The sequence below is a fragment of the Nelumbo lutea genome, chromosome 6, assembly GCF_056320005.1.
Source record: "Nelumbo lutea isolate HS-2025 chromosome 6, American lotus-T2T, whole genome shotgun sequence".
NCBI classification, from domain to species: domain Eukaryota; kingdom Viridiplantae; phylum Streptophyta; class Magnoliopsida; order Proteales; family Nelumbonaceae; genus Nelumbo; species Nelumbo lutea.
Window position 1 is genome coordinate 49,845,403 of NC_142689.1, and position 25,800 is coordinate 49,871,202.

The window sequence follows — 25,800 nt, forward strand, 5'->3', positions numbered from 1 at the left end:
CAGTGTTTTACGTAAACACACACTACATGTGCTTTGGGTCTAACATTGGCAGCTGAGATAAGCTACCCCAATTGACTTGGCAACACATTAGTGTCAGCCTTGGCAACATAAACCTCCTTAGGTCTATCCAACGGCTGAGAACATTCTAAACTAACACGAGTCTCATAAGTGTCCAGTTTAAGGGTAATTGCACAGAAACATACAAAGTATAACATGAATCAATTATGTTCTTTTATTTATTTACAATAAATGTTTAATATGCATCAATCTGATCGGAGCTAAGGGCATACGTTGTCTAACAAATATACAATCTTGTTAGTATTTCCCTCGATTTTGAGGCATAATTGCACATCAAAATTTTAGAAGTGAACCTGTGTTCTCATTTTTCATCAATGGAAATAGAGCACTAATTTTCTTTCTCCATTGCCTCATGTCTCCAAGGAACTCCACAACTGAGAATCCTTAACAGTTACCTTCCATCCACTGTTGCTCAACTAGCTTCTCAACCTTTGACAATGGAAATGGAAATTTGATATGCTTCCTCGAGGTTTAACAGACTTGAAATTGACATACAACACCACCAGCTACCTCAAAACATTTGGTATGTTATCTCTCCTCTCCATGGAGATCCACCGGTGACAAGAAGGGAGATCTTGTCATATTTCACACCATTTGAGAAAGGAGAACTCTGCCACATAAAATGGGTTTGGGAATCAACAAAAGTGCTAGTTGTGCTTCTTTTGCCGCCAATATTTTCATACATAAAATGATATTGGTTGTCTTCTAGCATATCTCTATTTGGGTTTCGTTTGTTCTATTTTCTCGTAGGTTCTTATCTTCAAGAAAACTCATTTCTACGGTTTTGATCGAATTTCAAGATATTTACTCATATTACCTTTTTTATATTTCCAAACATCAGAGCTCGACGGAGGCCAGGTCTCACTTGTTGTCACCTGTTCTTCTATCTAGTAAACACTCCGTACTTGAAGGTACATAACCTCTAACTCTTGCAAATATTGATGTCCATATAGATGTTGGCTTCATTCTTTCTCACATGTGAATTAAAAAAAAAAATCTAGCCTCCGATTAGCATAGGATGTCTTTCCCCTTTTTCCATGTTTCAATCCTTGTAGGTTATAGTATTATTTATATTGTTGCTTCATGTTTTCTTTTCTTTTTTTTTTTATCCTTCTCCTTGTTCTTTGTTATACTAGAGTAGAAATGTAATGAAATGAGTAATCGGACATGAGGTTTCAACCAAAACCGGTTAGTATATGTCAAATGAGAATTTATTAATATAAATTAGTTGATATAGATTTTTATTAACAAAGGGTAATGGCCTTTTTTCTAGATTAAATCAATCAACCACCAAGAGTTACTAAAATGGAAATTGTTAAATCCATATATAGTGGCCCTTTAGTAGTCACATACAAATGGCTCTCACCACCTCCCACAACATTATATACTAGTGGATTGAGAACTTATGATGTCCATCTTCTATAGTACTGATAATCAACAACCATGAATATCCAAATTGTTAATTGCATAAGTATGTCAATATTAAAAACCAAGAATTTTTTGTTTTTGGGTATCTTTTTTTTTTCTGGAGGGGGGAGGGTAAGAATGCTATTATTACTATGAAAATTTGTATAGGTTACAATAAATGTACTCTAGAAGAGCTAAAGTTGTAATTAAACTTACAAGAAGAACCAAAAAGAAACACTAGTTTGATTTGTTTAATGAGTAAGCATGTGATTGGAAGAACAATTAGTATTGAGAATGTCCAAACAAGAATCACCCTAGAAGCTGTGACTAGAATTGCCATGATATGTCTTTGAAGAAGAAATAGTGTTGATGCAAGTGTGGCAACATACATTGAGAAATTTCTATGGTCATTTGTAAATAAACTTTCTTTAAGAAATTTATGGAAAATTTCCCCCGATAAATCCATAAACAATAATATCAAATTGTGTTCATCAATTGATTTAATGATTGTTTCCAAACTCATAGGTTCTCTGATATTATGCCTTGAATATTTTATGCCTTCCAAGTACAAAAATATATACTTACTTGTGCTTAGAGATGTATTGAGTTACTAGACTCAAGGTTTCTCCAAATAAATATGGTCCAAACTAAGTTATCAATCTATCATAACCTAAAAACCCTTAAGGCCTACACCAAGAAGGAGGATAAAGATGAAAAATCTTACAGTTATGGGAATTCAGATTAAACACTCTATCCACATCTATCTATCTATATATATAACAATGTTTTCAACCTGCCATTGACCCAGTCGATCGAATCACTCAAACCATCACCCAGCCGGGATTTTGGGTCTGGTTCAATCAAGACCCATCAGACAATAAAAAACTCTTGGTCAAGAATCATTCGATTCAATTGGTTCAACCATTGACCCGTTCGACCCGGTGACCAAGTCATGGGTTGCACTTTCAATGCATGCAAAATTTTCGGAGGCCATAACTTTGCACTCTGATATCTGATTGAGGTGATTTTTTTTATTCCAGATAACTTTTCAAGATCTATTTATCCCAAGGAGCCATAGGTGCCTTGCTCCACTATTTTCGTAAGAAAACCCCCTTTTTTGGCCTCAAATTGCAAATTTTAATATTTTTTTATAAATAAAAAATTAAAAACTGAATTAAGAAACATAAATTAATTATAAAATAATACATATAACATATCTAAAACATATATACATTATTCATTGCTAAAATATAATGGCATATGTTTATGTGTTTGCAAAATCATATTTACAATGGATGGAAATATGGAAAGATGGCAAGTCCTTGTATGGAGGACCTTGTAATTTTTGTTTTTGGAATTAAAAATTTGGTTAATGATTACAATTGTTTTTGTCACATGCAACATCATATCCAAAGTTTTTGAATTAGAAGTCCTCATATGGAGGAACCTATATTTTTTTGAAGAGACAACTTACTTGATGATTCTTTTTATTTTCTATAAGGTAATTTTATATCATGTCAGCCTATGAATGCTAAGAAGGAGTTTTCAAGGACTAAAACTTAGTTTGGTATAAGGTAACTAGAATAATGAAACTGATTTTGATATGCTTCCTTCTTAGTATAAGGCAATTAGATATCATGTAGGGGTGACAAATGGGTGGGTTGGGTTGGTTTGGGTGAGGGTTGAGTGCCAACCCACCCACATTGCCCACTATCCCATCCCCCACCCATATTAGTGGGTCAAAGTGCGTCACAACCCATTTTGACCCTTACCGACCCTAACCCATCCATTTGACCCACTAATTCAAAGCAAAACCTTAACCTTTTATTTTTTCTCTTTTTTAATCACATAAACATATAGAACTATATATTTCAATTAAAAAAATAAAAAGTTTTAAATTTTCAAATAAATAAAAAATAAAAATTTATAAAAATAAAAAAATGTAGAAAAAATATTTCATGTAAAAAACATCGCAAATTGTAGAAAAATATAGGAAAGTTGTAAGAAAATTCAAAAAATGCAAAAGCCTGAATAGAATTACAAAAAACTACAAAATATACATATATATGTTTTAACTAAAAACCATGAAAAAGGAAAACAAGTTCAAAAAATATTTTCATATATAAATTATATAAATACAAAGAAATTGCAAAAAAATAAAAAATATAGAATTGCAAACATAATAAAAATTTCAAAAACAAAAAATAAATAAATTATATAAACTGCATAAATTGCATAAAATAAAAATTTTAGAAAATAAAAATTGTAGAAAACACCAAAAATTATAGGAAAACAAAGAAATTGCAAATAAATAACAAAAAAATACAGAAAATGTATAGATTGTAGAAAATAGAAAATGCTAGAAAGAGAATTATAAAAAACAATAGAAATTATAGCAAAACACTAAAAAAGACAAAATACAAGAAAATTGAAAAAGACAAAAAATCAGATAAATATAAAGATGGGATAAAAGCAAAAAATGCAAAAATACTTAAAATGTTAAAATTAAAAAATTATATTTTATAGCAGAAAAGTAAAAAATTGCAGACAAACTAATAAAATGAAAATTTTTCAAAAACAATCAAGCAAAAATGGACAATGAATCCACCAAATATAGAAGCAAATTTTCAAAAAAATATTTCAGAGATAAAAATTTACAAAAATATTTTCGGTTAAATTTGTAGAATCCTTGATGGATTTACATTTCAAGTTGCAAGAATTTACAAGACATTGTAAATATTTCAAAACACAAAAAAGTCACTAAAATTTCTAATGATAGTCTTTGATTCTTCATTCTTTCAAATCTTCGAACTGGAGATCTGAGTCAGCAAGAGAGGGAGAGCGGTGGTGCGACGATGACCTTCAAAGGTAGATCTAAGCAACAGAGAGAGGGTGGTGGTGTGGCGACGAGCTTCAAGATCAGAGCGCGATAGAGGAGTGGTGTGGTATCCACCTACCGTAGATCTGAAAATGAGAGAGAGAGAGAGAGAGAGAGAGAGAGAGAGAGAGAGAGAGAGAGAGAGAGAGAGAGAGAGAGAGAGAGAGAGAGAGTGGTGGTGCTATGACAATCTGAGCGAGAAAGGGGCAGTGTGGCATCCGCCTATTGTAGATCCAAGCGCGATAGAGGGGTGGTGCGGCATCCACCTACTGAAGATCTGAAAATGAATAGAGAGAGAGAGGGAGAGTGGTGGTGCTGTGGTGATCTGAGCGAGAAAGGGGCAGTGTGGCATCTACCTACGGTAGATCTGAGTGAAGTGAGAGAGAGAGAGAGAGAGTGAGTCGTTTGGCGTTCACTTCTATATATGTGAGGCTTCTAAAAGAAGAGACACTACAGCAGTCGAAAGATTTGAGTGAGAGACAGAGATGGTTGATCGGATAAATGAGAAAATTATTAACCAATAAAAGATAATAAATAAAATGGAAGATTAAAAAATAAGAAATAAAAAACAAAAATAAAAAAAGGAAGGAGAAAAATAAATGAAGAAATTAACAAACTTGACAGTAGATGTGAAGTGGGTAAACTAATTTTACTACACTCAGGCATAGTTAGTTAACAAGGGGGAGGATAAGTTGCTGAAAAGGGAAACAACAATAAAAGTTGAAATAAAAAGAAAATAAAGGATTTAAAAAAAATAATTTAAAAAGTAAAAAAATGGAAATAGAAATAATCTCATAAAATAAATAAAATAAATAGGGTTCCATAAGAAAATGACAAAATAAACATAAAAATATAAAAATAAAAAAATAAAATTGTAAGTTGGGTTGATTCTCTTGTGTTGATTTGTTCTTGGCTTGTTTTGCTTCTCTCTATTACTTATGTCTCTAGTTTAATTACATGGTTGTATATTTGTGATAGCACTTATTTGGGACACCATGTGGGCCCCACCTATTGGACCCGAGAGAGGGGTGCCTAACCCCTTTCCTCTCCTTATTCAAGTCTTACTCGGATTGGTGTAGCCAATGCCTAGGCTTTGGAGTCACTATTAAACCAAAATGCTTTCCGATGTATACCTCAAAGGTCCCATCACCTTCATTTCCTAATCTGATGGGTGGCGACTCCAGATCCAGCCCAAGTGAGCCATTTTCCGACACTTACAAATTGACGACTCCACTGGGGAGATCTTGGACCATAGGTAGGGCCCACATGGGGTGCCCAATTGGCTTTTTCTTTCTTTTTTTTTTTTTATTGGAAATGAGCTTGTTTTTCTTGTCTCTTATTTAGATTATTGCATGCAATGCTTATTATGTTATTTTGTTGATGACAAGTGTGACTCTCTTGTCCCATTTTTGGCATACTGATTTCTCTTTTCTTGCGTAATCAATCTACTTGCATCAATTGAATGGATTTCTTCTTAGTTTATCAAATTTTGATTTACATGAATTTGGATTAGGAAATTTGCTTTGTGTATTCATGTTACTTTCTTGAATTAGGAATTTTTCCCTAGGGAATAAGCCTCTTTCATGCTCTTATGTCACTCGGGTTTGGATAGTAGAATTACATGTTTTGTAAAGAGACAAAGTTTAAGTTGAATGTGGGGAAGTGGTTAGGACTGTCAACAAATTGCATGTTCCCTATCCCTGTCCCCTAATTTAATTCAAGTGTGGAAGAGAGAAAATGAGTGTAAGGATGAGGGTTGTGGGGGAATGAATGCTAAAATAAGGAAGCAAAATGGAAATTGAATTCCGCATGTGTATTTTCTCTCACAATTCCTTTATGTGGTGAATTAACATGCAAACTGTTTGAGGAGTTTTGAAAGCATATGCACACTTAAATTCAATGATTGTCAATGAGTCATTTCACATGAGGAACATGGTTTTTACTTGGGAAAGCATGGATTTCTCCTCCTAATGCTCATGGCTAATGTTTAGGACTTCCAAAGAGGTAAGCACCACTCTCTTGATCATTTTATTTCTCTCTTGAACCTCATGGACTATCAATAGTATTGAATCCTAGTCTAGAATTGTTTTGTGCATGGATTTGGATAGGATTTGATTATGACATTGCCTTTGGAAGCATGCTACACTATCAAAGTTTAGAATTTGTGTTTCTTGGATGCTTTCACATGTGAATGTCAAACTCAAATGGGGTATGTTTCAAGATCAATGCAAGATTTTGTAATCATGTTTATTGCTGAAAATTTTGGATTTTGGGTCCTTTTGATCCAACTGTTTGATTTGAAAGTGTAGGTACATGTTGATCACCACAACCATAATAACGTAAAAGGTGCTGAATCGATATGACAGAGACACCCGTGATGAGTACGTACGGGGCAAAGGGTAGGCTAAAGGCTACGTACTGAGGGTGTCCTTGAAGGACGGAGGAAGGATGAGGGCAACGGGTAGGATAAAGGCTATGATTGATAGAATGCTCTTCTTGTTATGAGATAGGCCTCTTTTTATAGGGAGAGATCCCAAGGTCTTGAAAGGAAGGTACCAAAAGAGTTTGATTCCTATTAGGAAAGGGAAACTTTGATTCGGTGTCAATTGTTAGGGAGACACCGCTAAGGTTTTGCCACATGTCTTATGAGATGTCTCAAGGAAGAGGTTTCCTTTCATCTGAGGATTCTCATAATGCATGTACGTTACTTCCTTTCGCGAGTCTCCTAGACTGATGTGGTGTGGATGATGTTAATACTAATCATATGTGTCTCTCCTAATCTTATTGGACGTCTTATCACGAGTGACATTGGTCAATCATTGTGTTCATTCGTTCGTCGCTAATACGCGATGGTTGTGAACTCATCGAATGTTTGCAATGGCTTTGAGCTCATCGCAGGCTTGTGTTGGCTTTGAGTTTATCTTCAATATTGCAGCTTTGGGTCTATTGTAGGTCTATGGTGGCCCTGATCTCATCACAAGATCATTGTAGGATTTGAACTCATTGCAAGTCTGTGTAGGCTTAGACCTCATCACAGGTTTGTGCCAAGTCTTGTACTCATCACGAGTATCTTTGTGGCATCAGTTTGGCACCTTCTATGCTATTACGGTTGTGGTGATTAACATGTACCTACATTTAGCCCCCTTGCTTATTGGTAAGTGGGAGCATACCAATAAGAATTTGTGTCATTGGGGTTTGCTTTGGAGGTGTGTGTGACAAAGTGAGGGATATGAATAATCATGGGTGTCATGGCATCTTATTTCTATGATTACTCGTGGCTTCCAGTAGATGGGTTCCTTGACTGGGGGGTGTACTCTTGTTGTGTTGGGTCTAGTAATTGTTCCTGTGCTTGGCTAAGGTGCATGTTGGATTGTGTGCATAGAAATTTTAATTTGGGTAGGTTATTAGCACCCTACTTATTGGTAAGTGTGAGCTTATCAGTAAGAATTTCTATTTTTGTTATATTTTTGGTGTTGTTGACTTGCATGCTAGGGTGGCTACTTTGAATTTGTTTTCCGCTTGGCTATTGATTTTCTTAGAGATTTGGCATTATTTATTTGTTTATTGGAGTTGATTGTTTTGGTATACTCAACCCCCTATCTTTTGACAGGGTGCGTTCTATCGAGAGGCATTTTGATACTGAACCATTTGGCGAAGTTCTCAGCCCCTTACATATCGGTAAAAAGTAGTTTGTTAAAAGACAATTACTAGCTGATGATTTGCTTTTAAGCCCCTATTATCGACAAGATATTCTTTGTTAGGGAAGTTTGTAGTGGTAATTTGATTTTTAGCCCCCTGTTTCTCAATAGAAAATGCTTTGTCAAAGACAATTGAGGTTATGGTTTTGATTTCCAACCCTTGTCTTTGGCAAAGTATTTTTTATCATGAAATACATTAATGAGTTAAGTTATCTAGGCAAGGCTTTCAACCCCCTTTTTGTTGGTGGGCATGCCCAACTCATGGTTTTCTGGTTTCTATAGGGATTCGCTAACGGATGGAATGGATCTTCTCATTCTTGTGTTATGTGATGGTGGTGAGGTCGAACATTATATGTGTGACATGATCTTCATCATTCCTCATGTATAATTGTCGAATCATGTTTATGTGCTATGGGTCATGTGTGGCTTGGGATTGGGGGTTATTTGGTTGAAATGGTGGCCTGATGATGTGGCAATGCTTTTAAATTAGACTGCTGAGTGACAACGGGTGATTGATAATCATTCCATTCAGTCTTCCACGATGCTAATTGGACTGCCATGCCCATGCGAAGCTTCTATAAGAGGGCCCTGCTCGGATGTTTCTTGTGCTTTCTTTTGCGTTCCTGCTCTGATTCTGTTAGTGCCTTCTATGTCTGTTTGTTCTCTTTCTTTGTTTCCTCTTCTCCTTCATTTCTTTAACACCTATGCTTTTTCATTAGTGGCTCCTCATACACAAAGAAGTCTATAAAGTCTGAGTGTCCATTTGTCAATTTTGTGAGAGTTGTTAACACTACGAACCTTCTTTCTAAGCATGAGTCTGCAAACATGGCTGACGGTGGGAAAGGTTTTTGCCCCCCCCCCCCATGCCAGTGTCGAGGGGAAAAGATGGCGAGTTTGATGTTGTGGAGGGGAAGGAATTGATGTGCCTATACAGTTGCTTAGAGTATTTTCTTCCGGTATCATGAGCTGAAGACGGACGACTCCAAGTCATAAGTAAACTATTCAACTTGGGCATGTTACATACTAGAGAACCCTATGTTCTGCTGGTTGCTCCATAGTGTAGGGCTCCTTCTTTCGTGGACTATTTCTTAGACCTTCTGATAAGGAGGGGGTTAGCTACATGAAGCCTCTCCTTTCTCATTGGTGCTGCCGTACTCACACATTCATTGACACCTTCAGCGAGTTCGACGTCATCGTGAAGGACATTGTTGCTTTGCTGGCTTTTCCATTTGGGAGGGGCCATTTTGTCCCAGCATTTATAGTATGCGGAGTCTATCCCCGGCAACCCTTTTGATCTATACACGGAGTTGACAAAGGAAATTCACGTTTTCAAAAATCAGGTTGACGAGTCTATAGCTTGTGGGAAATAGCCCTTGGATGCATGGATCCCTTACTGGTTTGAGGGCAAGAGCTCCACTAATTTCATGGTTTGAAAGGAGGATAGTCAATGCCATCTTGCAACCTTCATTCTTTGCATCGTGTCTCAGTTTTTATTTCCCAACAATTTGGACTACGACCTCCGAACAATTTTGATTCCTCTTTCTGTTCTGGCAACTAGTGGTCATCAGTTGCCATTAGCATCGATATTCTTGGGTTATCTCTTTGACTAGATGGGTGACACTATGCATCAAATAAATGATTCGAGTTGCAAGCGTCAATGCTCATACATTTTATCCCCTTTTCTATTTATGTTTATATATGATGATTTCCATCTTAGTGTCATGCTTCAACGGTTATCTCCTCTGACTGTCACCATGGCGACCTTGGAGGGGGATCAAACTGAAGATGCAACTCTAGAGGTTTGTCGTGGAATATGGTGGCTTAGTGCCTAGAGGGGAAAGTAGTTTAGGATTGCTGAAATCGAGTTCAAGCTATCTTCTCTCAAAGGTTTTGTTCTACAACTATACTCTCAGCCCATCCATTACTCCATGCCATTCTGTGTTGGAGTTAATGTCCCTGAAGATGATGATCAGCAGTGTGTTGTCGACACTGACCACCCTCTTGCTCACATCGCACACCTTATTCTTTGGTCGGGGGTTCTTGCTTATCTTGACTGTGCTGGAGAGGCACAATTGACAACATACTGCCTTGACTGTCTTCTCCATCAGTTTGGCTATGACAACATGGCTTCGTAGTTTCTGCAATTGGGTGGTGAAGATGTCTTCCAGACTAATTGGAATGACTTGGCATTTCTCGCTTCCCTCTGGTTGGCTTCAAGAGATTTGAAGTTTGTAAATCTATCCACCTGAGTTATTTATGTTCCCTTTTTGGCAGGATGCAACTATTCATGGTTGTTGATCCCTGGCCTTGTTACGTGATGGTCCCGCCTGGGCCACGTGGCTGATGAGGGTGGAGAGGCTCTTTCTAAGGATGGGGTTCCCTATGTGAACCAAGTTGCTAAGGAGGAGCAGGGGCCCTTGGGCACTAACCCTAAGGGTAAGCACTATTATGCGAAACATGATGGATGTTAATCCCAAGAATGGAGATCGTAGAAATCCTAAGTTGTCTTCTTCTTTGATTCTGTGAATTCAGTAACCTCGATTCAATTAGGGTTTAGTGGTTTTTCTTTGTTGAAACTTTCTTTCTTTCTATTATGCGAAACATGATGGATGTTAATTCAGATATGTAATTAATCTTTTAAGCTGTTTGATCGATTATGATTCATTCTTGGGATTTCTTGATTAGGGTTTTTTGATTATAAGAGTAATCTTGGTCGAATTATTCTTGTTTCTTGGATTACTTGAATTGCTTGAGAAAGGGTTTAGGTAATCAGATCAACTGATCAAGAAAATGGATTGAATGCATCTTAGAGTTAATATGCACGATTTGTTTGGCATTCATGCAACCAGGATTGATTTCTGTCTAATTCTTTGTTCTTAATGCACCTATGGCGATTAAATTCTTGATAGAAATATAGGAGTTGTTTCTCATAGGTAGAGCAGGCTGTGCTCAAAAGAGGCTACTCATACCAAGAGGAATTTGCCAACCCATGACTGAATTAATGATTTAATTGCTAAATCGGTTCTGCTAGTATTTGCATGCAGTATTTCTTCTCATTGCTTTAGGCGGTTTGATCCGAGAATACTTAGGGTAGTTTGCTAATTAGGAGTTAAGTTTGTTTCTGTTTAACCTTTGAGATTGTCAAATAACAAAAGGCCGATTCAGTACTAGTAGTTGTTGGATTAATCCCTGTGGGAATGATACTCTACTCATCAATATATTACTTGATCGACTAGTGCACTTGCTAGTGTCTTCTAAACGCATCAGAGTCTGAGGCCTGCTTTGAGGCTCGATTCAAAAATCTTGAGCAGATGCAAGAAGAAACAAGAAATGCCCTCCAGATCCTCCTCCAATGATCAGCTTAAGCCAAATAGTCTCCCTTCACTCCAAAAAACAGGGTAACACTCCACTGGCCATCCTAGAATCTTTCCCCAAACTGACCCTGTGATGGAGGCTCAACTCAGCCGGGACGAGCTAAGAGATTAGGTCTAGGGGTTGGTAGTGGAGAGTCGCAATCAAGCCCAAGATTCAATTGTCCCACAAAATCCCTACTCTAATAGAATTTGTACAAGCCCTATCCCATTAGATACACCCCTCCCCAACAGTGGCCCCAATACGATGGATAGAGGGGAAGCCCGCAAGAGCACATCAGTAAATTCGAAGATGCTTTGGGGTCATTTGCCCTTGATGGAAACCTGAAAGTTCACAAGTTCTTGAAATCTTTAATGGGGCCAGCATATTCATGGTTCGTCAACCTTATCACTGGAAGCATAGATTCGTGGACTGAATTGGCCATAAGGTTTCTGTCCTAATGGTTTACCCTGGAGAGGAAACTGACGATGGCCAACCTAAGGAACATGGAACAACGTTTGTGAGAGAACCTCTTTGCATATGTCATGAAGTTTTAGAAGTTGAACCACTCAGTTTTCAACAAACATTCCATGGAAAAAGGGTTCATCAAACAATGTATCTAAGGAATACAAGTTTCTTATAAAATAGGCATCGAGAATGTCGAAGTGGAGACGCTCACCTAATTGTGGCGGTGCGCGAAAAGGATAGCGCGCACAGTCAGGAGCGCCATAACCCAATCCCAATTGATACCTGGGTAGGTTGGTAGAAATGAGGCCTACGCAGTTGATCATAGGTCCCGTAATAGCTCAAGGCTTAGGCTGGAGCCTTATTACTGAAACAATGACCAAAATAGAAGAAATGATTTGCCAATCCCTCTTCCTTTTCCCTGCACCAAGGACAGAGTAATCTGTTTACTACCACCCCTAGTTTGGGTAGACCTAGAGAAGGATAGATGCAGGGGGCAATGGTGCAATTACCACCAATCCTCGCACCATGACCTGATGGATTGCTTCTCGTTGAGAAGTTCGTTCATTCATAAGGTGAAACTAGATGAATTTGTAAAGTGAAACCCTGCACAGGTGGAGACTGGTCCCCTCTTGGCTCATGCCCAAGGAGGTAGTATCAACGTAGTGGGAACACTGGGCCAGAACCAATCGGACATGTTGAAAGAAAAATTAGAGCAATGCTAGGAACTCCAACACTTCTTCTGCAAGCAAAGGGAAAGCATGTCAACAAGGAAGCTAGCCATCAGGGCCTTAGCAGAAGTGTTTAGGAGACCTTTGGAGCCTTTCTCTCCTGATCATATCAATGTGGAGTTTACTCAGAGGACCTGCTGGCCATGGATCCCCACCATAATCGTCCCTTATACGTTACAACAAGAGTGGGGGGCTTCAAAATGAGGAGGTCCATGGTCGACCCCGAGAGTTCCATCTACTTGATTTCTATCCACACACTAAGGTTAATGAATATACAATTAGAGACGGTCAGAGGTTTGCCTATGGAGGTGATCGGCTTTAATGGGAATGCATCCGTCACAAAGGTCTCCATTGAGCTACAGGTAGCAACCGGACCATTCTCAATCATACAAGAGTTCCAAGTCATCTCGGGGAAGATTGCCTACCATACCCCCTTGGGGAGACCTTTGATAAATAGCCTAGCCTTGGTCTTGTTGGTGTACCACTAGTGTATTAAAGATAAGTATAAAAGATGCGTGATAAGGATTTCCACCACCAAGGTCCCCTTTGACAGATCAGAGGCTTACCTATAGGATGCAATCTACGGTATAGAGCTGGCTGATGAAGGAGAGACGAAGATAACAAGAGTAGAAGGACTACAACTACTGAACTTAGCACGAGAAGAGCCTCCAATGATGGCAGAAAAGAAGAAAAGGACCAGGTGCATGTGGAAGACCGGCGACGACGGACAAAGCTACTACATTATCGTCATAGATTACGAGGACGATGGGCCATCAACAACCAAAAGAGTTATTCCTGAAGTATGAGCTTCTGATAATTCTAGGTTATAGTTTGCCTTACAATATTCTGAGCATGATGAGTGTAACCCCCATCGCAAATCACAGCCACTATCATCCCAAGATATGCAATATACATAAACTTTTCTTTAAACATATGTGTATACCATGCAAATATTATAAGCAAGACTATCGTAAGCTTCCTCCTAATAAAACTAAGAGTAATGCTTCAATTAGTACTATTTTATTGAGCCATTCCTGCGAGAGAACATTGCTGTAGTCTCATTGCAGAAAGATGTACCATAACCCGAAAAGGTATCGCAAACACTAGAGGTATGACCATGAACATACTGTATTTGCAATTGATAACGAAATTGAAAAACACTACATACTAACCCCAATAACATGAACAAAAGAGGGGAACCCCAGGTGCACTCACATTCCCTGACAACTCTAGGAAGGCTCTGGCAACCCTAGGTGCACTCGGATTTCCTGGAAACCCCAGGTCCACTCAGATTCCTTGGCAACCCCGGGGAGGCCTTGGCAACACCAGGTGTGCTCAGATTCCTTGATAACCCTAGGAAGGCCTTAGCAACCCTAGGCGCACTCACAATCCCTAGATACCCCAGGCATGATCACATTCTCTCTGGTAACCCCAAGAAGGTCCCTAGCAACCCTAGGCATGCTTACATTCCCTAGCAACCCCAAGAAGGCCCTGGAAACCCCAAGCGTGCTTTCTCATTCCCTAGCAATGCTAGGAATGCCCTGGCGAATCCGGGCACACTTGCACTAAAGTTCCATGGCAGCCCTAGGAAGGCCCTGGCAACCCTAGGCACACTCATATACCATGGCGACCTCAAGCATAGTCGCACCCCCAGACAACCCTTGGAGGGCTCTAGCAACATTAGAACGAACTTAGCACTTACTCCAATCACAGACAAACTACTTCCCCAAAAGAATTTCTGGCAGTCTCTTCACTTTGGAACCATAAATCATCATAAAGAATGCAAAGGTATGAAGTTCGAAATTGAAACCTTGTGGCAGGCTGCCCTTCCGGTATGGTTGCGATGAAATTATAATGGGTACGGTTGTTTACATTATGAGTAAACCTTAGTCGCATTGCCCAAGGAGGGCCTCGACTCCTCAATAAATGGCTTCCCGACACATTATCGCAATAACAAGGGGGGATAAAGCCCAAAACTAATTCTCGTAGCTAAACAGATGTGTTGGTATGTTCGTAATGATGTTCTAGCTTATGCTAGTCGATTACACTTTGCTTGCATTCTAATCACACCATCCACAATAAGTTCCGCATTTTCGAGGCACGACAGCCCTTGATCCTCACATGGGTATCAAAACCACGCTTACCTACGAAATTGTTCAACTTTCCTTTTCTTTTAATACATTAATTAGAAGTTTATCTAACATAATGTTATAACGTCTTTGCACTCGACAATGTCTTAGCAGTTGGGTTAAAGCTATTTGCTTTTTTTCCTTAAAAATCTATGATAAAACATACTACACCTATGCTAATACTATTAGAAAATCTAAAGTCGATAATGGCCAAGTCGGTAATGCCATAGGCACGTGGAATTAACTGTATCACGGATTATTTTCTTGGGGATATCAGCCGACGTAATTTCGGCTATGTTAGTTTCTAGAGAAGGATGTAGAACATAGAAACCATTCTCTAGTTCCCCATATGCGATGAATCTGTTGTTTCTTTTAATAGTAATCGTATTACTAAAGAAGATAGAAATAACCATCAGCACACAGTTTTGAGACAAAAATCAAAATTCTTCTTAAGTTTTGTACAAAAAGACAAATTTTAAGTACAATAGTTCATTCTCTAAAAAATAACTCTACGATTCCAATGGCTACAACTGCAACACTTGCAGAAGTCTCCAAGTAAAGTGTTACTTCTCCTTCACTCAGCCTTCTACTTACCTTGAACCTCTGTAGTGAATTACACGCATGAGTTGAAGCCTCGGAGTCAATACACCAAGACGCAAAAGCAACCAACAAATTGGTTTCTATGACACAAGATTCAAAATTACCTTTCTTGGATTCCAGGTATTGAGGATAGTTCCTCTTCCAGTGGCCGGTCTGCTTGCAAAAATGACAGGCATCTGATGCCTTGTCTTTCCTCTACTTCTTGGGTTTGATGGTCTTCTTTTGGGGCTTTCTCTTTGCCCTCCTCTTTTTGCCCAATTTGCCTGTTTCAACAAGCATGGCAATGGGCTCATCCTTCTTAATCAATTCTTTGGCCCTCTGCAATATATTGCTAAGTTCCTACAAGCTGACATTCAGTTTGTTCATGTTGTAATTCATGATGAATGGATTGAAGGACGGAGGCAAAGAGTTGAGAATAGCATTGATCTGGGTTACCAAATCCAGCCCAAATACAAGAGCCTCCAGTTCGTTGATATAACCCATCATCCGAGACAATGGTTGTGAACCTATTGGCCCTTGGACATCTGTGCGGTCATGAACTATTTCAAGACCTTCTGCCGAATAAAATGATTATGCTCTTCATACATTGTCATGAGACTGTCCAATATGTCCTTGGCTAGTTCAATCTGATCGAACTACTTCTGTATTGGATTATCCAATGAGGCAATGATATAGCAGCGGGCAAGTGAGTTTTTCTCCTCCCATTCTTGGTATTCTCTTCTCCAGGCCTTAGAAGCCCTATCTCCTAGATGATCCGGGGCAGGATTCTTGGCCACCTTATCCAACTTTTCAGAGGTTAAGACCAACATGAGGTTACGGTACCAGTTGGCATAGTTTGGGCCCTTAAGCTTGTTATCATCACAAAGCTTTGCAAATTGCCTGTTTGCCATTTTCTGATAAAAGAACAAACATCAGTCCACAACCTAATTTGATTCATGTTCTTTAAATAGATATGGCTTTTAATCTATGTTCCATTCCCATTTGTTCATCTCTGAGATTTCCCCCCTATCTCAGTGAGGAGACATCGACTTGTCTCTAGAAATGTGGGAAATCATATGGGTGCATGGAGCCAACAGTTTCAGCTGCAAAACCCCACCACCTTTTTGTGAAGGATTATATCCACTCATCATATGAGCTTTCCCTTTGGCCTTTGTCAGACAAGGTCCATAGCCATTTTAGGTTAAATCTTTCTGTCCAGTGAGTTCTCACCCATCATATTCGTGAACACCAAGGTACCGTGAGAGAGTTCCCATTTTCTGGTGAAGCCCCTCCTACATCGGTCTATGACGCCCTTATCATCTTATGAAACACTCAGACAAATCCAACAACAAATGGATAGCCCATTTTCTGGTGCGTTTCCTCATTACTGAAGGACCCATCTTCATGCTAATGATGGAAGGGCTTTAGAGAGTTCATCACATGAATCTCCCTATCACATGCACTCATATTGCTGGAGGGAACAATAATTATGCCCTAGCTTAATTTAGGTCAAACCAGAGGGGCTCCCACTAACTTTCATAAAGTTAGATTTCGGTGGGCCCTAATCGGCTATGGTTCCGCACGTATCCTCTTCAGGAGGTGTGGGGCCCACCACTGAGAGAGATCTTCCAATGGTCTTTAGGGACACCATGGCAATGATGTGCATTCAGCCATGGTGTGTGCAAGAGCCACTATCGTATCTGAATGGGCCAAGTACTTTTGGCCCATGAACGTTGCACATCACACATCCATACATCACATGTAGGGATAAATTGGTCCAATCAATTAAATATCTGTAAAGCCCATAAATAAAGCCCATTTTAATACATAACATTAACAATTAACATTATGTAGGTATATGGGCCAAATTAGGATTTAGCAATTCGGCCCATATAGCTTTCCTACAAAAGTGGGCTTTTAGCGGGTTGCAAAATATATTTATATGGTAATATATATATATATATATATATATATATATATATATATTATGTTTTAAGAAAAAAGGTTTGCAAAAGGGTTTTAATTCCCAGGATCCATCCAAGTAGAGAGTGCAACACTGCACCTTGTAGCCAGGGGAGAGGTCCTTCCCTGTCAGGCAGTGTTTGATCATTATGGGCTAAGAGGTAAAGTGTAAAAGACCATTGAGGACTTTATACTTGATGGGCTATATCTTACTTAAGTCCATTTCCTTGGGCCTTCATAGGATGGTTGGACTTAAGAATCATTTGATGTAAATGTTGGGCCCATTAAGAGCTCATACTGATGGACTCAGGGGTTCACTATACTTGACAGTGAATTTGGCCTGGCCTTTTCATAAAGGCAGGGCTAAACCCATGTGGGCTTATGTAAGGTCATTGTTGGGGTCCTACGCCATACAAAGTGAAACTAAATGGGCCAACAACTACCTAGGGACGTGAGCCACTTGCTAAAGCCCATGATTAATTGGATTGATCAAGTGGTCACATTATAGCTTAAGCAGTCATGTGACTTGGGCGAATATGGGTTTGAATGAGGGTATGAAGTACCCATTAGTATAAGAGGATAAGCCTTATCCACTTAGAGAGCCCAAAACCAAATAAAGATTTGGATTAGGAACCTCCTAATTTGATTAGGAGTGGTGCTACTTAAGGCTTATGAAAGGAGAGCTCAAACATCTCTAGACACATTCTGCTTTTGTTTCTCTCTCTGCTTTTGTCGCCCTAGAAACACTAATTTGTTCTATCCTTCTTGTGACTGATTTTGATCAGTTTGATCTCTAAATTTTTCAAGAAAGTATTAGAGAAAAACCATGCTCACCTCTTCAGTTCGATCCAATCTGTTGGATTGTAGTTTTGTTGAAAACTGCATCGTTGAATCGACTTCATCTCAAGATGCGCCATCTTCAGTGGAGGCTGGTTTTGGGACTCACTTTGGGCATGAACTACCACTTTAGGAGCTACACTCGTGGCATCCATGTCAGGTATACTCCTCCCTTTTTCTTTGGTTTCAGAATTGGTCCAGTTTTGATGCAAGAACGATCATTAAAAAATGTAGTTTTTCTAAAACTGGGAATACGATTCCTAGAAGGTTGCAAGAAAATATTTGAAAAATTTCCCAATCATCTAGAACGGTTCGACCATCCATATGATGGATATAACCTTCCATCAGTGGTATCAGTGGCAAAGGTTCAATCTTGAACCAAAATAGACCAGATTTGAAACAAGACTGAAATCGGCAGAACTAGTCTAACCGATTTGCGCAGTTTGTAGTTCTTTGAGAAATCGTTTCTCAGTTTTTGGGCGAATCGATATGAAAGTTTTATTATTATATTCTAATGTAATTTAGAATTGTTCTTCTATGAATTCTTTGGTTCTTGGGCTCTTTGTGTAATGGAGATTGAGTTCTTTATTGGTGCCAAGGTCTGCGCACCCGAGAAATTATTTATTTGATTATTGGTCTATAAATAATTTTTTTTCCTTTTAGAAAAAAGATGTACTAGGATTTTTTCTGATGTAAGTAATACAAAATTTGGGTTTTTCTATGTCTTTTTACATCGAAAGACTTGCTGAAGCACGTGGAGAAGGAGACGGAAGATTTTGTAGAAAATCTGCAATCTGTGATTAATAGTTTTTTGTAGGTTTGCAGTTCATCGGGATAAGATTTGGACCATCACACTTGAAGCCCTAGATTATTGTTTATTTTTTGTGATTGATTGTCATTTTTCGGCTGTTAAAATTTCAGGTCAGATTCATATGAATTGTTGCATCTTTTGGACACCAAACCCTAGGCTGATTTGACCTAGTTTGGTCCAAATTAGTTGGGTCGAACCAATGGTTCGATGGGGTTTGATCACAGCCCCATGGGTCACGTTTTTGGTGGCTCAAAATCGGTTATGGGCCAAGGGTTTGATGGCCCATCACATGGACCAATTCGGCCCACCCTTGAAAAACCAGTTTATATTAAGTTAAAGCAACATCAACCGATTTCAGCATAACTACTATACGGGCCAAACTGCTTTATGCAATTTAGCCCATATACCAAGATGAAATCATTGGATAATTTTTCGGCCTTTAATGGGATGATTGTGTGTTAGCTTAAATTAATTAGGGTTTTACATGCCTTTTGATTGATTGGATCAATTTGTGATTGTGCGTGTGCGTGTGATGTACTGAATGTGATTTTAGATGTATGTGGCTCTCTACAAACACCATGGCTGAATGTACATCATTTCCATGGTGCCCATATATCATTGGATGATATCCCTTTCGATGGGCCCCCTAATCAGCTTCCTCCCTAAGAGGAACCTCACGGAACCCTAGCCCGATTTGGGCCCATTTGAATATGACTTTATGAAAACCAGTGGGAGCCACTTTGGTTTGACCTAAATTAGACATAGGGACTATCTTGCTCATTCCCTCCGGTTTAATATAAGTGCAAAGAGATTGGGAATATCATATGATGAATTCTCTAAAGGCCTTCTATCATTAGCATGAAAACAAGTTGTACTGGTGGGTGGAGATGCACCAGAAAATTGGGCTATCCATTTTGCTGGTCTAGTTGATGGGATTGCTTCATGAGATGATAGAGACGTCATAGACCGAGGTGGGAGATGCCTATCCTAAAATGGAAGACTCTTTCATGGTACCTTGGGTTCCACGATATGATAGGTTAGCAATTACCAGATAGAAAGGTTTAACCTAAAATTGCAATGAATCTTGTTTGATGGAGGCCAAAGGGAAAGCTCATTGGATGGATGGATACTTGATCCTTCATAGAAAGTGGTGGGGTTTTGTAGGTGAAAAAGTTAGCTCCATGCGCCTATGTGATTTCCCACATTTCCAAGGACATGCATTGTGTCCTCATCACTAAGATAGGAGGGAAATCTTGGAGATGAATAAATGGAGACGGAACATAGACAAAAGACCATTCTATGTAAGATAACATGAAACAATTATAGGTCATGGACTAATAACTATTGCCTTTTATAAAAAATGGCACATAGACAATTCGTCAAACTGTTGGACAACAACAGACTAAAGGGACCTAATTATGCTAACTGGTATTGTAACCTTAATCTACTCCTCACATTTGAGAAATTGGACAAGATTTCCAAGAACCTAGCTCTGGAATGTCCTGGTGACAGGGCTTCTGAACCATGTAGGAGGGAATATCAAGAATGGGAGGTGAAGAACTCTCTTGCCTGGTGTTATGTCGTAGCATATTTAGACAATAGTATCTAGAGACAATTTGATAAGATCAAAATCTGCAAAGATATTCTGGATAGTTTAAAGACTATGTATAAAGAGAAAAATCATTCTGCTAGACAGAAGGTCCTCAAGCTGTTGATGACCACAAGGATGACTGAGAGCTTGCAGGTCCATGACCACACCATGCGGATGGTGGGGTATATAAATTAACTGAAGGCTCTTGGACCCCAGCTAGATGATGACACCAAAACTGATTTCATCCTAAACTCTTTGCCTCCCTCCTTCAATCAATTTTTCATGAACTACAACATGAGCAAACTAAAGGTTAGCCTTCCGGAACTCAGCAATATGTTGTAGAGCGTTGAAGAACTGATAAAGAAGGATAAGCTGGTAGCTATGCTTGTTGAACATGGAAAAATAGGCAAAATAAAAAGGAAGGGCAAGAAGAGGCCTTAGAAGAAAGTAGGTAAGCCAAAAAGCCAGAAGAAAGACAAGTCATCAGATGAGTGTCATTTTTGCAAACAGACTAGACATTGGAAGATGAATTGTCCTCAGTATCTGGAATCCTGCAAGTACAAAGAAGGTAATTTTGAATCTCTTGTCATAGAGACCAATATGTTGGTCACTTCTGCATCCTAGTGTATTGACTCTTGGTTTCTACTCATGCATGTAAACATTGCAGGCGCTCAAAGAAAGAAGAAGGCTGAATGACGACGAGGTGATACTCTACTTGGGGACATCTGCAACTATTGCAACTACTGCTATAGGAGTAGTAGATTTAATTTTTAGAGAAGGAATTGCAACTCTTAAAGATTGTCTTTATGTACCATTAATTTTCAGTGATAAGATTACTATTAAATTGAATAAACAATTCCTTACCTATGGAGAACTTGAGAATGGTCTCTATGTTCTCCATGCTTATCTGAAAATGAACATAATCAAAACTATGTCGGAAATTATCCCCAAGAAGAGAACACATGATACGGTTAACCACACGTGCATGTGGCATTACTGACTTGGTCATATCAATATAGAACGTATCACAAAATTGGTGAAGGACGATCCTTTCAATTTTCCAACTATAGAAGATCTACCAATTTGTGATCCATGCCTTCAGGGTAAGATGACTAAATGACCATTTACATTTAAGCCTGAAAGATCTATTGGCACACTTGACCTGATGCATACTGATGTATGTGGTTCCATGAATGTTAGGGCACACAACCAGCACTGTTATTTCATAACTTTCACCAATGATTACTCTCGGTATGGTTACGTGTACCTAATGAGACATAAGTTTGAATCCTTCAAAAAGTTCAAGGAGTTTAGACAAGAAGTTGAGAAACAATTGGAAAGACACATCAAAACCCTTCGATCAAATCGAGGAGGTGAATATTGAAAGGAAGGGAGATCCATCATATAGATGGCCGAACCATGCAGGGTGGCTGGGCAAAATTTCAAAAATTTTTTGTCTTCCTTTCGGGAATCATATTCCCAGTTTTAGAAAAATTGCATTTTTCAGGGATTGTTCTTGAAACAAACTGGTCTAGATTTGGAATCAAAATAAAGGGAGGGCTATACCTGATACGGAATCCAAAAATGTAGCTCCAAAAGTAGGTGTTCATGCCCAAAGAGGGTACCAAATCCTGCCTCCATTGAAGATGTCACAGCTTGATATGAAGCAAGATCAGCAATGCAGTCTTTTAGCAAGAACTACAATCCTTCAGCAAGGATTAAGCAAGGGATGTGAGCACGAATTCAGATCTGATTTTTCTTGCAAAAATCAGAATCAAGACCAATCTTGATAAATCCAAGAATGGAGATCGAACAGGGTATATGGCGGCAAGAGCTGAAGAAGAGGGAGAACTAAAAGTAGTGTGTAACCTTTTTGCAATTCACTCTCCTCTAATTAAATAGGTCTTAAAGAGCTTATCTCATAATCAGATTAGAAGTTTTTTAATCCAGATCTTTATTTGGATCTGGACTCTTTAAGTGGATAAGACTTATCCCCTTATCCTCATATATTGATCTAAACTCATATTTAAACACAGATTCACACACATTGATTAATCATATTAATCTTGGGCCCTAGGCCCATTAAGTAAATGGGCTCGCCTCCCCTTTTAATTGCTGTCTAACTTGGCTCTGTTTGTATGGCGTGGGACCCTAACATTGATCTTACAAAAGCCATATGGGTTTAGCCTAACCTCTGTTACAAGGTCTGGCTGAATTCACTACTGAACACAGTGAACCCCTTAGCCGATTAGTATGGGCTCTAACAGGCCCAATATTTACACTAAATGATCATCGAGTCTAGCACTCTCTGCTCAGGATGGATTTCGAGAATTAAAAACTTTGCAAACCTTTTTTTAAAACATAATATATATAATTATATTTTGCAAAAGAAAATCTTAAACAAATTTGAAATCAATTGCCGACAATCGTGCGATGAGTTATACATTCATCACAGTCATCCGATGGATTGTAAGCTCATTCAGGTAGCTGATGAGTTGTGAACTCATCATAGGGGTCCATGGGGAATCAATTCAGTATCCTCTGTATTCTGATGGTCTGAGCGATCACTATGTACCTACACACTTATATTCACCACATGCGTTAAAACCTCACATGCGGTGACTCTAACTTTACTCTCGTATGTGCGATAAAGTCTTAAATATTTAACCAACGTACAGTCTGAGTTTTGCAAACAACACATGACTATTTCGAAGTGACAAAATTCAACTTTCTTGAGCAAGGATGGTTTACGGTCTGCGATGAGGCTCGACCATTTCAACCTATGGGGACTTTTCTTTTGAGCATACAACTATTTTAGTGCAGCTACTATGCTGAAAACCCAACCATGCTGAGGGACTTTTGCACAATGGTGCCAAAGTGAAAGGTTATGGAACCTGCCTTTGCGGGGCACACAAGATCTGAATGTTCTTCTGGCATCATATTCGGCCTATTTATAACTTTGCATTTTGATACCTTAAGGGCATCATTTCAGGGCTATTTTTTGCCTTACAATAGTCAAAGTATGCCCTTTACTTAGTTAAATTCAATGTTGTGCCTCTGAAGGTCTCTGTGCAAATTCTGTGGAAAACTGAGGAAGTTACATGGCTGAAATGCAGATTTTGGGAAGTTGGTGTGAAGTCCAACTGAGAGAGGGGGTGTTTTTGTGAAAAACTAAGAACAGGAGGGCACCTCCTATTTGCTAAACCTAGTTTGGCGCCCCTCTTACTGTATTAGCATACTCCCCTCTGCTTAGAAAACCCTAGGGCACCTCACCTCACATTCTTTTCATCCTTAACAAACCCTAGCCGCTCCTAATTGCTAAATCCTAACCTCCCATCCCTTCTAATCTTCACCATCCCTTCTAGGGCACTCTCTTTTTAGCATTCTAACCATGGGAGCCACCTAACTTCTAATATTCACCATTCAGCCTTTAACCATTAAATCTCAGCCCTACATAATATTGGGTGCCCTCTCCTTTTCTTTTTATTCTTAGGATCACCTTAGAACAATCCTAACCCTCCATTCTAAACCCTAGGGTGCCCATATTTCTGCAAAAACCCAGCTGTCGCCCCCCTCATTATCTCTAATCTCAGTTTTATCCACTCTTCTCTATAAAAAGGACCCCAAGGGCCCTGTAGAAGGGGTTGATCAATTCACCCAGTTCACAAGGCTAAGGTTTCTTGAGGAGTTCAAGGGTTGTAGAAATGAAGGATGCCCAGATCTTGTCAGGAGGGGTTCCTACAAGCTCTTCAACCACTCTATAACTACTGCCACTAGATCTGATAAACCATTATTCTCTTTTCTTCATTTTCTTTTTCATTATTTTTTTTTCAACACTCTTAGATTTAATTCATGCTCGTTTCTCTATTTTGCAGATCTGAATTCTTTCGGTTCAAGGCTAAGGTGTCTCGAGGGGTTTGAGGGTTGAAGAAGGGAAGGATGCCCAATTCTTGTCAGGAAGGGTTCCTACAAGCTGTCCGCCCAATCTGCAGCTACCGCCACTTGATCCAAAATTTGGATCACTTTTATTTATTTCTTTTGTTAACTTCAATACTTTTTTAAATTCTGAATTTTAGTTATTGTCTTGTTTAATTCCAAACTGTTAATTTCAGCATTAATAAATTTTATTTTCTTATTTTTTGCAATCTCCGATTTCATTTTCTTTTTATTTGTCCTGAACGAGAAAATAATAATTTTTCCCTTGCTTCCCTATGGGTTCGACCCCTTCCTCACCACATACTACATTGTCTAAGGTTACATGAGGATTGGAAAAATTTATAAATATTAAAACTGGTGAACGACTATCGCCCCTGGATCTGATCAACCATTCTTTTCCTTTCTTCATTTTCTTTTCCATTATTTTTATTTCAGCACTCTTTTAGATTTAATTCCTATTCGTTTCTCTGCTTTGTAGATCTGAATTCATCTAGTTCAAGGCTAAGGTGTCTCGAGGGGTTCGAGGGCTGAAGAAGGGAAGGATGCCTAGTTCTTGTTAGGAGGGGTTCTTGCAAGCTGTCCGGCCAATCTGCAGCTACCGACACTGGGTCCGAATTTTGGATCACTTTAATTTATTTCTTTTGTTAATTTCAGTACTCTATTAATTTTTGAATTTTAGTTATTGTCATGTTTAATTCCAAACCTTTAATTTTAGCATAATAAATTTTATTTTCTTATTTTTTTGCAATCCCCAGTTCCATTTTCTTTTTATTTGTCCAGAACGAGAAAATAATAATTTTCCCTCGCTTCCCTGTGGGTTCGACCTCTTCCTCACCACATACTACGTTGTCTATGGTTACGTGAGGATTGGAAAAATTTATAAATTTTAAAATTGGTGTTCTGAAGTGGTTAACAACTATCGCCCTAGGATCTGATCAACCATTCTTTTCTTTTCTTCATTTTCTTTTCCGTTATTTTTATTTCAGCACTCTTTTAGATTTAATTCCTGTTCGTTTCTTTGCTTTGCAGATCTGAATTCGTCTGGTTCAAGGCTAAGGTGTCTCGAGGGGTTCGAGGGCTGAAGAGGGTAAGGATGTTCAGTTCTAGTCGGGAGGGTTTCTTGCAAGCTGTCCGGCCAATTTGTAGCTACCGCCATTGGATCCGAATTTTGGATCACTTTTATTTAATTCCAAACCTTTAATTTCAGATTTAATAAATTTTATTTTATTATTTTCTGCAATCCCCAATTCCATTTTCTTTTTATTTGTCTGGAATGAGAAAATAATAATTTTTCCCTCGCTTCCCCGTGGGTTTGACGACCCCTTCCTCACCACGAACTACATTGTC

General features: G+C 38.8%; 1 long non-coding RNA gene across 1 annotated transcript; it reads left to right on the plus strand.

Moving 5' to 3' along the window:
• Positions 1-919: 919 nt before the first annotated feature.
• Positions 920-24,657, plus strand: LOC148848852 (uncharacterized). Its single transcript, XR_016100614.1, has 4 exons — positions 920-989; positions 7,974-8,041; positions 8,344-8,697; positions 24,393-24,657. It is a non-coding gene; the product is annotated as an uncharacterized LOC148848852 (long non-coding RNA).
• Positions 24,658-25,800: the final 1,143 nt, after the last annotated feature.